Source organism: Zingiber officinale, chromosome 1B (genome assembly GCF_018446385.1).
Source record: "Zingiber officinale cultivar Zhangliang chromosome 1B, Zo_v1.1, whole genome shotgun sequence".
Lineage (NCBI taxonomy): Eukaryota > Viridiplantae > Streptophyta > Magnoliopsida > Zingiberales > Zingiberaceae > Zingiber > Zingiber officinale.
In genome coordinates, this window is record NC_055986.1 from 84,080,929 (window position 1) to 84,094,051 (window position 13,123).

General features: G+C 40.8%; 1 non-coding gene across 1 annotated transcript; it reads left to right on the top strand.

Annotated features, from left to right (window-relative positions):
• Nucleotides 1-5,700: 5,700 nt before the first annotated feature.
• LOC121993822 lies at nt 5,701-5,806 on the top strand. The gene has a single exon (XR_006115429.1). It is a non-coding gene; the product is annotated as a small nucleolar RNA R71 (small nucleolar RNA).
• Nucleotides 5,807-13,123: the final 7,317 nt, after the last annotated feature.

Here is a 13,123-nt window from a genome sequence, read left to right on the forward strand (position 1 = left end):
ATAAAGTTTCATCAATAGAATCATCATCATCATTGTCATCATCTCCATTTATGTCTTCTAAATTTGTATTTGCACCAATAAAGATCGGACGCATATCCTCTCTTGATAACTGAATGTCTTCAACCCCAACTTGTAAAACTGGATGTATCTCATTATCATGAAGTTCGGACCAGTATGTGTTTCCATCATTTATACCATAATCAACCTCATATAGATCTCTAGGAACACGATTCATAACATATTGAAGGCTGTCTACTAGAGGATCTGGTACATAAAATACTTGATGTACTTGAGAAGGCATGACATAAGGATCATTCAAAGAGCACAACTTCTTCATATTAACACAAGGAAGACCATAGTCATCTTTCTCCACTTGGTACCACTCACAATGGAACAAAACTACTTTGGATTTGGACCAATAATTGAGTTCTATTATTTCAATTATTGCACCATAGTAGTCAACATCTCCAACCACAGGATTTTTGTCCCTTGAGCTTGCAAAGCTAGGAGTTGATGCTCTTACAGAAACTCCACTATTCTGAGTCTTACATTTTGCGTCACGTACTTTTGTATAGAATCTATATCCATTGACATAATACCCAGTAAATCTCCTAGCTGTAGGACATGGACCTTTTGCTAACCAAAAAATGTGATCTGAAACACTATGGTTAATCACTTTTTCTCTCAGCCAATTAGTAAACTGGTTGCTGTGGTTTTGTGCTCGTGCCCATCTACTTCTTCCTAGCTGTCTATTAATATGAAGTTGATGTTCACTGCATTAATCAAGAACATGTATATTACCAAATGATGTACACTTCATTATACAATTAATTATTTATTGAAAAAATAGCAAAATCATGAAGCTAGTTTATAATGGGTAGTTAAACTATTTACCTTATATAATTGTCAAGCTCTTTGCAATCAGAATTGAATAAGGCATATCGATGAGCTTGTTCACCACACACTGGATCTAGAGTGAAGAGTTTGCCTTTTCTTCTTTTCTTTCCTCCTAAAGGGTGTCCAGAATTTTTAAAAACTGTTGTGTTGGATTCATTTGAATAAACACAAGGCATGTCTGAATCTTGAGCACCCTTGTTTAGTCTAGTCTTCACACCTTCATCCATATACCGTGAACAAAAAGTTGCGCATTCTTCAATCAAATACCCTTCAGCAATAGACCCCTCTACATACCTTCGATTTCGTACATAAGACTTTAATTTACCCAGATATCTTTCGACAGAAAACATCCATCGATATTGCACTGGTCCACCAAGCCTAACTTCATTTACCAAGTGAATCGGTAAGTGCATCATAATATCGAAAAAGGCTGGTAAGAATATCTTCTCAAGCTCACATAATATTTCAACAATTTCTGTTTCCAACTGATCGAGGTCTTCAAGCTTAACAACCTTACTGCACAAACATCGAAAGAAAACACCCAATCTAATCAAAGGGATAGCAACATGTTTGGGGAGGGATTTCCTAACCGCTACTTGAAGCAGGTATTGCAGTAAAATGTGAGCATCATGACTTTTATAACCAGCCACTTTTCTTTCTGAAGTGCGTACACACCTTGCTATGTTTGATGCACACCCATAAGACAATTTGACTCCCTTTATGGCATGACAGAAAATATCTTTTTCAAATTTAGACATAGCATAACATGCCTTTTGCAAAACAACATGCTCAACATCAAGAGATAGCTCAGGTTGAAGGTTTTCTTTGATCCCCAATTCTATAAGGTCAAATCGAGCTTTTGTATGATCCTTTGACTTACCAGCTACATCCAACAATGTCCCTATCAAGCTATCACAAATATTTTTTTTAATGTGCATCACGTCAAGATTATGCCGACATAAATTGAATTGCCAATATGGCAATTCAAAAAATATTGACTTCTTTTTCCAAGGACATGTGGCATCATTTTTTTTCTTTCGAGTCTTCCCAAATTCATTCTTAAAGTTAGACAAGTCTCTCAAAGCCTCAACCCCGGTCAAAGGGGTTGGAGGTGGCCTATCCTCAGTATGCCCATTAAAAGAACTCTTATTACGACGCCATGGATGGTCGAAGTCTAAAAATCTGCGATGGTCCATATAGCATGTTTTCCTGCTGTGACTCAAGTACAAAGAACTAGTTTCATAATTACAACAAGGGCAAGCAAACTTGCCTTTAGTTTTCCATCCCGACAACATTGAGTAAGCTGGGAAGTCATTAATGGTCCATGTTAGGGCTGCATGCATTTGAAAAGTTTCATTTTTTTAACTTATCATATGTTGCTAACCCATCATTCCACAACTCATTTAACTCATCAATCAAGGGTTGCAAGTAGACGTCAATATTATTCCTAGGAGATTCAGGGCCAGGAATTAACAAAGACAAAATAAAGTACTCTGACTTCATACACATCCATGGTGGTAAATTATAGTTAACCAACACCACAGGCCATGTACTGTGAGCAATACTCATTGTTCGAAATGGATTGAAACCATCACTAGACAAGCCTAGCCTTACATTTCTAGGTTCTTTTGCAAAATCATGATACAACATATCAAACTCTTTCCAAGCTTTCCCGTCAGCCGGATGTCTTAAATTACCATCTTTAGGACGTCCTCTATCATGCCATGTCATATACATAGCAGATTCAGCACACATAAATAATCTTTGCAATCGGGATTTTAGAGGAAAATACCACAATACTTTAGCTGGAATGTTTGACAGTTTTTTCTCAGCCTCATTATTTGGTTTCTTGCCATCTTTTTCTTGTGATTGTTTCCACTTAGAAGCATGACATGTATGACACTCATTATCATTTTCATGCTCTTTCCAAAATAACATACAATCATTAGGACATGCATAAATTTTTTGACAATCCAAACCCAAATTTCTCAATATGTTTCTAGCTTCATTAAAATTTGGTGGAAGCTTTGCATCTGGAATCATTTCCCTTAAGAGTTGTAGAAGATCATTTAATGCTACATTACTAAGTCCATGAAGTGTCTTGTAAATAAACAACCTAATGATAAAAGAAAGTTTAGAAAAATTCTTGCACCCAGGATACAACTCTTGTTTACCCTCTTCAACCAACCTATAGAACTTTTTGGCTTCCTCATTTGGACCTTGTTGTACATTATTTGTTTCCTCTACGACATCTCTAAATCTATCATGCAATAATTCATCAATGTTATCATGCATTCTTGGAACATCGTCATCTAAATCTCTTGTAGTTTTCAATGATGATGGATCCTCTCCGTGAAAAATCCACAAATCATAATTTTCCACAAACCCCTCACTTTTCACATGATTATACACCTCATCTCTATGATACCAATATCAATTTTTACACCGCCTACAAGGACATTTAATTTGACCTCCCGAAGATTCTTTAGCAAATGATATGTTAAGAAAGTTCAACAACCCATTTTCAAATTCAGGCACCCATCTAGAAAAATACATCCAGCTTCTGTCTTCACCCATCACTCTAAAATTCTGCAACTACAAACAAAGAGCCATAAATTGCTAGAACAATCTTTAATAGTATGAGCAAATGACTTTGATAAACCGGCTTTGACAAATTTGGTCACCTATTAGGTATAAAACCACCATTGTTAAATAGAATGAAGATATTTTGAGGAATTTGATAAAGATATAAGCATTTGTAATAATGTCACATTAGTGCTTTCTATTAGTAACAGAATTACCCAAGTCAAAGCAAGACTGATAAAATTATAATACCACATACCACATACATATAGGAATAGGAACAAGCTTAATTCAATTTTAGGAGCCTCAAGGAATAAGAACGACAATAGAAGCTGAATCAAATGGTTTGATACAATATGATCATGAAATTGAATCAAATACCTCATCAGTGTTCAATCTAAAGTTGTGGTTTCATTTTGCATAACTCATTTTGTAAAGCTTAGAATAATAGATCCAACCTTAGAAGAAAGACAACATAATACAAGAAAAATAATACAAGAAGAACAAGGATTGGGAGAAAAAAAGCTTGAGGGAGCTGCAAAAACATAATACCCTTGGCAGTGGTCCAAGGTGTTCAACGGAAATAAAATACAAGAAAAATAAAAGCAAATAAGTGAAGATCTAACCTTTGAAAGACAGTGATTGCAAGAGAACCAAAAAAGGAGTCCGGTGAAGATGTTAAGTTCGCGGAGAGGGCGTCGTCGGAGATGTTCGGCAAAGACAGAGTGAGGAGGTTGCGAGATTAGGGTTAGCGGGAGAGAAGTTCGGTGGAGGGAGGGGAGGAACTCGCGATTTAGGTTTTGTGAGCGAGATCGCGAAATTAGAGGAGTTGGTGTGAGGGAGGTCCGGTTTAGGTTTTGTGAGTGAGCTCGTAAAATTAAAGGGAGTTCGCTAATATTTTGTTCACAATGGCAGGCGGTTCGCGAGAGTTATTTGGCAAAAAATAATCCCGCGCACGCCATTCATCAATTGCAACAGTTCTACAAAAGTGTTGCCTTTACTAATAACAAAGGCAACGCTTCTAAATAATGTGTTGTATTTTAATTATAATGCAACACTTATTTGTAAGTGTTGTATGTTTTTTCTAAAATTTGATATATAGCAACAATTTATTAAAGTGTTGCTTCCAAAGTGATACCTTAGGCTCATTTTGTAGTAGTGACATGTTCAATCCTTGCAACTCTCATAATCTCAAAAGGTTGTGTGGATAAAGGAGGTGATTCTTGAGATGCTGCTTCCACAACATAGCTCCCTACACTTCCTTTCATAACATCATCATCAACACAAGCATCAAAAAATAAACTAACATCAATATCCTCAGTGGGAGAATCATCTATAGGAGGATCACTAACTTCATTTGCAATTTTAAGTTGATCTACTACATCACATTCATCATCTGAAAATTTAATTTCATCATAACATCCCGTAAACCCAGAAGGTAGATCTGAAAACTTGTTATCCACTGCATTATCATCACAATCCTCATCTTCATATACATCCAGAAATCTACACTCAATCATATTAGTGTCACAGAATTTGCCAAAGTCTTTATTTTCATTGACCCTCACTAGCCTTTGTGGAAAAGGAACCTTTAGTGAAGGTCTTGGGAAAGGTACTTCCTTTTTTCCATATTCCCTTTGAGCTTGCGAAGGAGGTCCAACTTGCTTTTCTAGTGTTGGTGTCATCAACCCTTGAGGAAAAGGTACTTGTGGCCTTTAGGAACTTCTTGGAGTAATGGAGCTCAGTTCTTGAGGTCTTCTATTGTTTTTATCCTCAATTCTAAACAAATCTTTCTTCAAAAGTTCTTCATGATTCTTGCCACTTCTCAACTTAATATCATTATCATTTACACTAGATCTTGTATGTGTAGGAGGAAGGTCTTCATTGAACCATTTTGAAACTATGCTATTAATCTTTTCCCCCAAATGTTTGAACTCCTCATTCTATGACTTGTGGATTTTAAAACTCTTGGATGGTTGAATTGCATTTTGTTTGACATGCTCTATTGTATATATGGCTTCTACTTCTTGAATTTCTGAGGGAGATTCCATCCAACTTTTGCTTGACCATTCATGGAGGTTCAATGCTACTTGATTAATCAATGTATATGCTTCGTCTACACTCTTGTCCATAAAAGAACCTCCAGCTGATGAATCTAACAAACACTTATTTGAGAAAGAAATTCCCCTATAGAATATGTGCAGGGTTAGCCATTTTTCCAAACCATGATGAGGGCATTGTCTTTGTAGACTCTTGAATTTGTCCTATGCTTCAAATAATGATTCTCCATATGTCTGAGCAAAATTTATGATGCAATTCCTCATATAAATTATTCTACTTGGAGGGAAAAAATGATCTAGAAATTGTTTCTCCAATTATTTCCAACTTGTGATGCTTTGAGGATGGAGGGAATATAACCAAGCCCTTGCTTTATCCTTGATACTGAAAGGAAATGCTATCAATCGAACTGCATCTGCTGACACTCCTTCACAATTCACCATATCACAAAGTTCTAGAAATGTCTCAAGGTGCAGATAAGGACTTTCTGATACTTCTCCTCCAAATTGTGACCTTGTATCATGAAAATTAACTCCGGGTATAGTTGGAAACTTTCTGCTTCAATATGAGGCTGCACAATGGGAGATAAAAATCTTGCAGAAATGGGTGCAGAGAAATCTCTTAAGGACCTACTTGACATGTTAGTGCTCATGGTATCTAAAAAAAAATTATGAGAAAAGAACAAAAATGAAGAATTAAAGATAAGAAAGAAAATGCAGGGTTTTTTTTTTAATTATAAAAATAAAAAAAGACAAAAATGATTCACAAGTCTAGATTAACTAAATTGCTAATCTACTAATGTTAATGCAAACAGTCCCCGACAACAGCGCCAAAAACTTGTTATGATTCTGCAAGTGCACGGATTCGTCGTTAGTAATATATAAGATTGTCGAACCACAGGGATTGTTAACTAAGCACTAGAGATGTTGCAAAGTAAGTTATCTAGATGGTCAAAAGTTGACTTTAGCGTTTGCAAACTAACGAGTGTGATTTAAGAGAGGGAAAGAAGGTTGAGAAGAAGAGAGGGGAGAGAGAAAATTGATCTTGGAGGGAATTGAGCTTTGGGAAATGGATTCTAAGATTTCGGTTTCGTTGTGGTGGAACCTGATGCATCATATTCTATCTTTTACTCATTGTCAATCAACATACCTTCGCCGGAAGTTAAAGTTACTATCCTTAAGTACTAATTAGAGAAGATCCCTGTGAAATCCTGTTACGGTTAACCCTTGTCACTAGGGTGCCTCGGTAGATCACAAGAATATAAATCTAATTGGTATCATTAGGGATAGAGATATGGGTTTGGTTTGATCTCTTACTTCCTTGTGAAGAAGTTGCTTCTCCTTTCAAGGGAATATCCTAGACGTCCGTGAACGGGTTACCCCTATCACTAGGGCCCCTTGGGTGTATGATCTAAGATCCTCTCTTTACGAAATTATCAATTCCTACACAATCAATTAACATGACAAGGCAACAATTCTCATGCTTATCAAATAGAAACGAAGCAAGAGAAATCATCCAACGAGTAAAGGTACAAACATGAGTCTTACATCAAACCCTATCCACAACTACTCCCTACATCCATAGAAAGGAGATCTACTCCATTGTGAGAGAGAAACAACCCCAAAACATAAAGTAAAGCACACTTACAACCCTTGATGTGAGAAGAAGGGGGAGAAGAGATGCTTGCCGAGATTTCCGATATCTTGGTGATACCTCCTTGCTCTGGAGATGGACGAAATGTCAAGAGATGGTGGCAGATGAAGCTCTAGGGTTTCCCCCAAAGGAGAGAACCCTTTCCCAAGGAAAGGGGGTGAAATCCCAAACCAAATATGCCAAGAATAGGATTCTTGACCCTTTTATACCTCCTCCAAGCTGCCCAGGAAAATCAGGATTATAGGGTCCGGTAAATCGAGTATTTCACCCATTAAATCAGGTTTTATCATGATTTACCCTGAACTAAAGTTTTAGCTCTTGAAATTATCTTAAATCTGATACTTGGATCGAGCCTTGGTTCCAACCGAGCCGAAAGTTATGACAGTTCGAAGTTTGGTCTGCAGTCTGGACGGAGGTCCAGTTGAACCCGTAGTTGGGAGGCACGGCCATGCTATTTAGCACAAGAAGATAATGCTTTCTCTCTATTGTATCTGAATCAAAGTTGTTGATCTTGAAGTCATCTACGTTCAGTATAAAGAACATCCCAAAACTCCAACGGAGCGCAAAGTTATGGCCAAATTACGAACGGTCTACGATCTGCCCAGAATTCTGCACAGCCCTGTTTTGGCGTGGCACGACCCGTGTTCTTCGTCGTACGGCCGTGTGGAATCCACACGTCGTCACACGGCTTCTTCTCGGGTTGAGTCACACGGCCGTGTGGATTCACACGACCGTGACCTTTCTCTCCTCTGGATCGTTGGCACGACCGTGTGTTGCTTGGCCACAGGGATAATGGCACGGCCGTGTGGGGGCACACGGCCATGACCCTCTTCAAATCTGGATTCCAGGCATGGCTGTGCCATTTGGCACGGCCTGAACATGCTAATGGCATTTTTGCTCCAAATAGCGTCCTGTCAATAAAAACAAGCAAAGAGCAGATATCCGAACAAAATATAATGGAAGTATGACATTACAATGAAATAGGGTATATTAAATATAGATTATGCTAATGAAATGCAAGTAGATGTGCGTCAAAGCATGTATAAATGATCATAAGATCTGCGCACATCAGATATCACATACTTCATAAAGGACAACAAATCCACACATGATCCTCAAGGAATTGGGAGATAGCTGACCTAAAGGAATTCTAAAATAGTGGCTCACCATAGAAAAATGGGAATGGATAGGGAAACGGAGACCAACAGCAAATTGCTCCTTAAAGAAAGTAACTACCCCTCTGGAGGGGCAGAGGCTCGGTGGATCGCGGAAGGTATGATGATGTGCATCTCCTCAGAAACCTCATAATTGTAACGAAGGTCATCCAGATCCACTCCCGAGAAAGTAGAAACTCCAGGAGCATAGACGGGTGCAGGGGAAGCCATGTGAAAGACCAAGGCCAGAAACGGATAGCTAGTCACAGCTGGTGGCAGGAGCAAAGAGAAAGAGGAGGTGAGAAAAGTTCATAAGAAGGGAGAAGGAGATACATTTATAGACGCCACCCCCCAGGGGCATTATGGGCATCCCACATCTGACAGTTCACACCACAGACAACTCAAACCATCCAAACAAAGGGGCCGTTGGATCAGCATAGAGAGAGGTGCTAAGAAAAGTTGTTAGAAAAAGTAATGATGCGGAATACGAGGATAATAAAGAGATATGGTAGCCTCGGGAAGGAACGTGACCACAGTTATTGCTCCCTCAAGCCCTATAACAACAAAGATTGAAAGATATGCTCAGGAGAGTAGGCCATCCAAGATCTAGATCGGCAACACTGGTCAGGATATAATGGAGGTTCGATTAGGACCCCGACCGAGGGATAGGTAGATCTTGCTTGTAAACTCAGAGAACTAGTGGGCGTAAGACATGAAGTGCTCTAGGAAGAGGCACTCCCTTGATGAGTCTTTTAAGCGAATTGAGATAGACACCAATATGAAATACCCATTAACAAGGAAAATGTTCCAAATAAGGCATTTACACCCAGACTTGGTTTATTGCAAAGTTATATAAGTACATACAAAGTCATTATCGTTGTCGAAGGAAGGAAAGGCTTCAGCGGGGAGCTCATCCACGAGGCGAGTCCTGTTCAAAAAGTTATCTGGGGGAGCAGATCGGAGGAGGCCCTGCTCAAACAGTTGGCGTGCAGCGCCCATGCCGCCATAACATAGCATCATGTTGATCAAATTGCCTACTTTCTTTCCAAAAGTGGTAGACTTGACATAGGCAATTCGGTACGCCTTTAGGCGGCCAATTTCCCCTGCCTTGTAGTCGGCTAGCTCTCCTTTAGTCTTGTCCCCATCAGCCCGCACCAGCGTTATTTACCGTGCAGCATTGGAAGCCTCCTCCTTAGCCTTGAGAAGATCTGATTGCAAGGACCGGATAGTATCCTTCCTGGCTTCCCATTGGCTTTTGAGGGACGCCTCTCGATCGCAATTGGCAGTTAAGTTCACCTTGGTAATAACCAGGTCTTTTTCCAGAACGGTATAGGATTCTTGCAGGGTCTTTAATTGCTCAGAAAGAGTGGCTACCTCCACCTCTTTCTCCTCCAGGTCGGCCAGGACTTGGCGACGACGTTAACTCCTCTGATTTCAGTTGGGATTTACTATTTTTCCGGGCCTTTTCCAGAATCTTTATTTTGTTAGAAGCTACAGTGGCCAAGTTTTGAGTAGATTGAGTAGATTCCCCGGTCGCATGAAGGTAGGATTGCATAGGATCACCAGGAGTCGCGGGATCAAGCACACTCTGTTGGGTTATGAGTAGCTTCAGTTTTCATATGCGAGCCTTCAGGGACTCATTCTCTCGCTGTAAACCATTCGTGACGTGGGAAAGATTCAAGCCCATAGAACAGGCCTGTACAGAATAAAGATGAGTTAGGAATAACTCTAGATATCCTGAATAGAAAGAGAAGGACTCACTGATAATATACGTTGAGAAAATAGGTATGTTCCCTCCAGCAACGAGCCTGCCCAAAATTGTTCATTGTCTATTTGCCAAGAAGTAGCTAAAGCCCCATGTAGCTGAACTTGACCACAGAGAGAGGAGGGACCACTTATATGTACAGAATCTAGCCTGGCTATAGAGGGTAAGTGAAAGGAAGAGGAAAAGGAGTATATAGTCTTGGACCGTTCCGGGATACAAGATGCAGCCAGATCTGAAGTAGTCGCGGGAAGGGGGACCAAAGGGGTGGAAGAACCTCTGGGTTGGTCTCCAGTTGGGCATCCAGCTTGCCCGAAAGCCACAGCCTGGGTGAGAGTAGAGGATGCGACTGCCTGCCTAGAAGCCACAGCTTGGGCGGGAGTAGAGGATTCGACTGCCTACTCGGTAGCCGCAGCTTGTACTGAAGTGGAAGCCACGATTGCCTGCTCGGGAGTCACAACCTGGGCTAGAGTAGAATCTGCCACTTCTGGATCGGGGGAAGGAGACATCCTAGAAGGAGTCTTTGTCTTGGCCTTGGAGGTCTTGGAAGAAGTTCATCCAGAGGGAGGAAGAGAGGGAGATGATTGGACGGAGGGAGTGACTCTCTTCCTCTTGCATTGCAGACGCAGACGCTTATCTGGTGGAGGGGAAGGGGCCCGTTCTTCCTCGGGTGGCTCCACAGGGATAGAACCTGCTTCTTAGGTTTCAGGTTCCGCAGGGAGTGGTATTGAGGTCCCCGCTGGTTCACTTAGGGGGGCCATAGAAGAGGCTGCTAAACCTTTAGCGATCTCCTCCCCTAAGTTCTTCAAAATGCTGCTGGGTAGCTGATGTGCGTAAATATTATGATCATTTATGCATGTTTTAACATACATTCACTTGCTTTATGCGTATATATTCTTTGTATGATCGTCTCTCTTACCATATACTCATCATAAGTACTCTTTTGTTCGGAGATATACTCTTTGTTTGGTTTTATGTTGATAGGGACAACTTTCGGAGTAAAAATAGTGATTATCGACGCACCAGAACGAGGCAGAGAACATGACCGTGCAACCTCGCATGGCCGTGTGGCCAAACAGAGGAAGAACAGTGCATGGTCGTGCAGCTCTTGCATGGTCGTGCGACCAAACAGAGATGGATCCGCACACGACCATGCAAATCTGCACGGTCGTGCCCCCCATGACCAGCAGGCAAACCATGCACGACCATGCAATCCTGCACGATCGTATCCTAGGAGAGTGCCCCAGATCCACATGACCATGCCAATTGGCACGGCCAGAGGAAAAAGAAGGCATAGCCATGCCACATCTGCACGGTTGTGCCGCGACGCTGTGCCCTAGCCTATAAAAAGGGTTCTAACCCTTCTCCTCGGGAGCGAGCTGTTAAAGGGAGAATTGCCTTGGTACCATTCCACGCCATCCAGGACCTCCATCCAGCGATCCTTCATCACCACATCAACTCCATAAGCAAAGGATTGGATCCGAAGATCACTCGTTGTCATTGGATAAACATCCTTTCTCTTTCTCTCTTCTTGTTTGAGGATTGTATGCTTAATTACATTATGTCTTCGAGTTTTTCTCCGGCGTCTATGGAGTAGATTCCTTGTGTTGGATCGCGGCAGCCAGCTAGAAGGGGGTTGAATAGCCTACAAAAAATAAAAACACAAAACCCTTCTCGACTTTTCTTAAACTAACACTTGCATAAAATAAATAAGCAAAAAGTAAAAGAAGAGGCTCACAAAGATTTGACTTGGTTACAACCTTTGAGGTTATTAATCTAAGGAAAATGTCGTACTAGTACTCCTTCAGGCGGAGGAGCATCTTACAACAATAACGCACAGAGAAATAGAAGCTAAACTATAACTGGGAGCGCACAAGAGATGGAATACACAATTTCTGAGTTGATATGAAGCTTCTCGACCAAGGCTATATTTATAGCCTTGGTCGGGGTGCCCCTAAGTGTTCCGGGCGCCCTGGTGGGGGATAAAACTTTATCCCAAATGCATAGATCTCGGTTTGAACGAGATCTGGATATATTTTTGGTCCTGGCGCCCCGGACAGGTCCAGGCGCCCCGGACAGTTCCGGGTGCCCCGGGCGGGAAAGTCAACCCCATTGACTTTTTCAGCCCGGGTTTTCTGCTCCAGCTCCGTTCGCCTCAGTTCGAGTCTTCCGCTCGCTTGGGTGATCTCTGCCATCTGAAATAGGGCTCACTCGAACCCAACTTCTGGTCTTCTTGAGCAGGCTTCCGCTCTGACTTCTCGTCCCTCAGAATCATCGTGTGCTTCCTTCTCGTCCGCCAGTGTACTCATCCACAGTCTTCGTCCCTCAGTCGCACCCCGTGCTGACCTTCTCGCTAGCTGCGTCTCTTAGTCCTCGAGCAATCTTTTGCTCCGGCTTCTCGTCCTTCGGAACCACCGCACGCTTCCTTCTCGTCCGCCGGTGTACTATTTCGCAGTGCCTCGTCCCTCAGATGCACGTGTGTCATCCTTCTTGCTAACTGCATCTTCCGCTCGACTACCTGTGCTCCTAAGCTCCTGCACACTTAGACACAAAGTTAAAAATACAGGACCTAACTTAACTTGTTGATCACACCAAAATAATCTTGGGGTTCCAACAATCTCCTCCTTTTTGATGTAAGCAACCCAAGTTAAGCTAGGGTAAATAGACATAAAAAATAAACTAACTAATTTTGCAATAAAGTGAAAAAATAGAAAATTTAAATTTTTGGTTCGTCTACCTCCTCCTAGACTTATACTTTTCCTTCTCCCTCTTTAATCATATAAAAAAATGGGGTTCAAAGACAAACTCTAAAGGAGAAAAATTTGAAACTTTGAAAAAAAAATTTGCAATAATTTTCAACGAAAAAATATTCTAAGTTAAAAAATTTCTAAGTAAAACTTTAGGTAAGAAAGTTTTCTAAGTAAAAAACTCTAAGTATGAAAAATTTTCTAAGTAAAGCTTTAAGTAAGAGATTTTTTTTTAAAAAAAAATCCTGACTTAGGAAATTTTGCAAAAT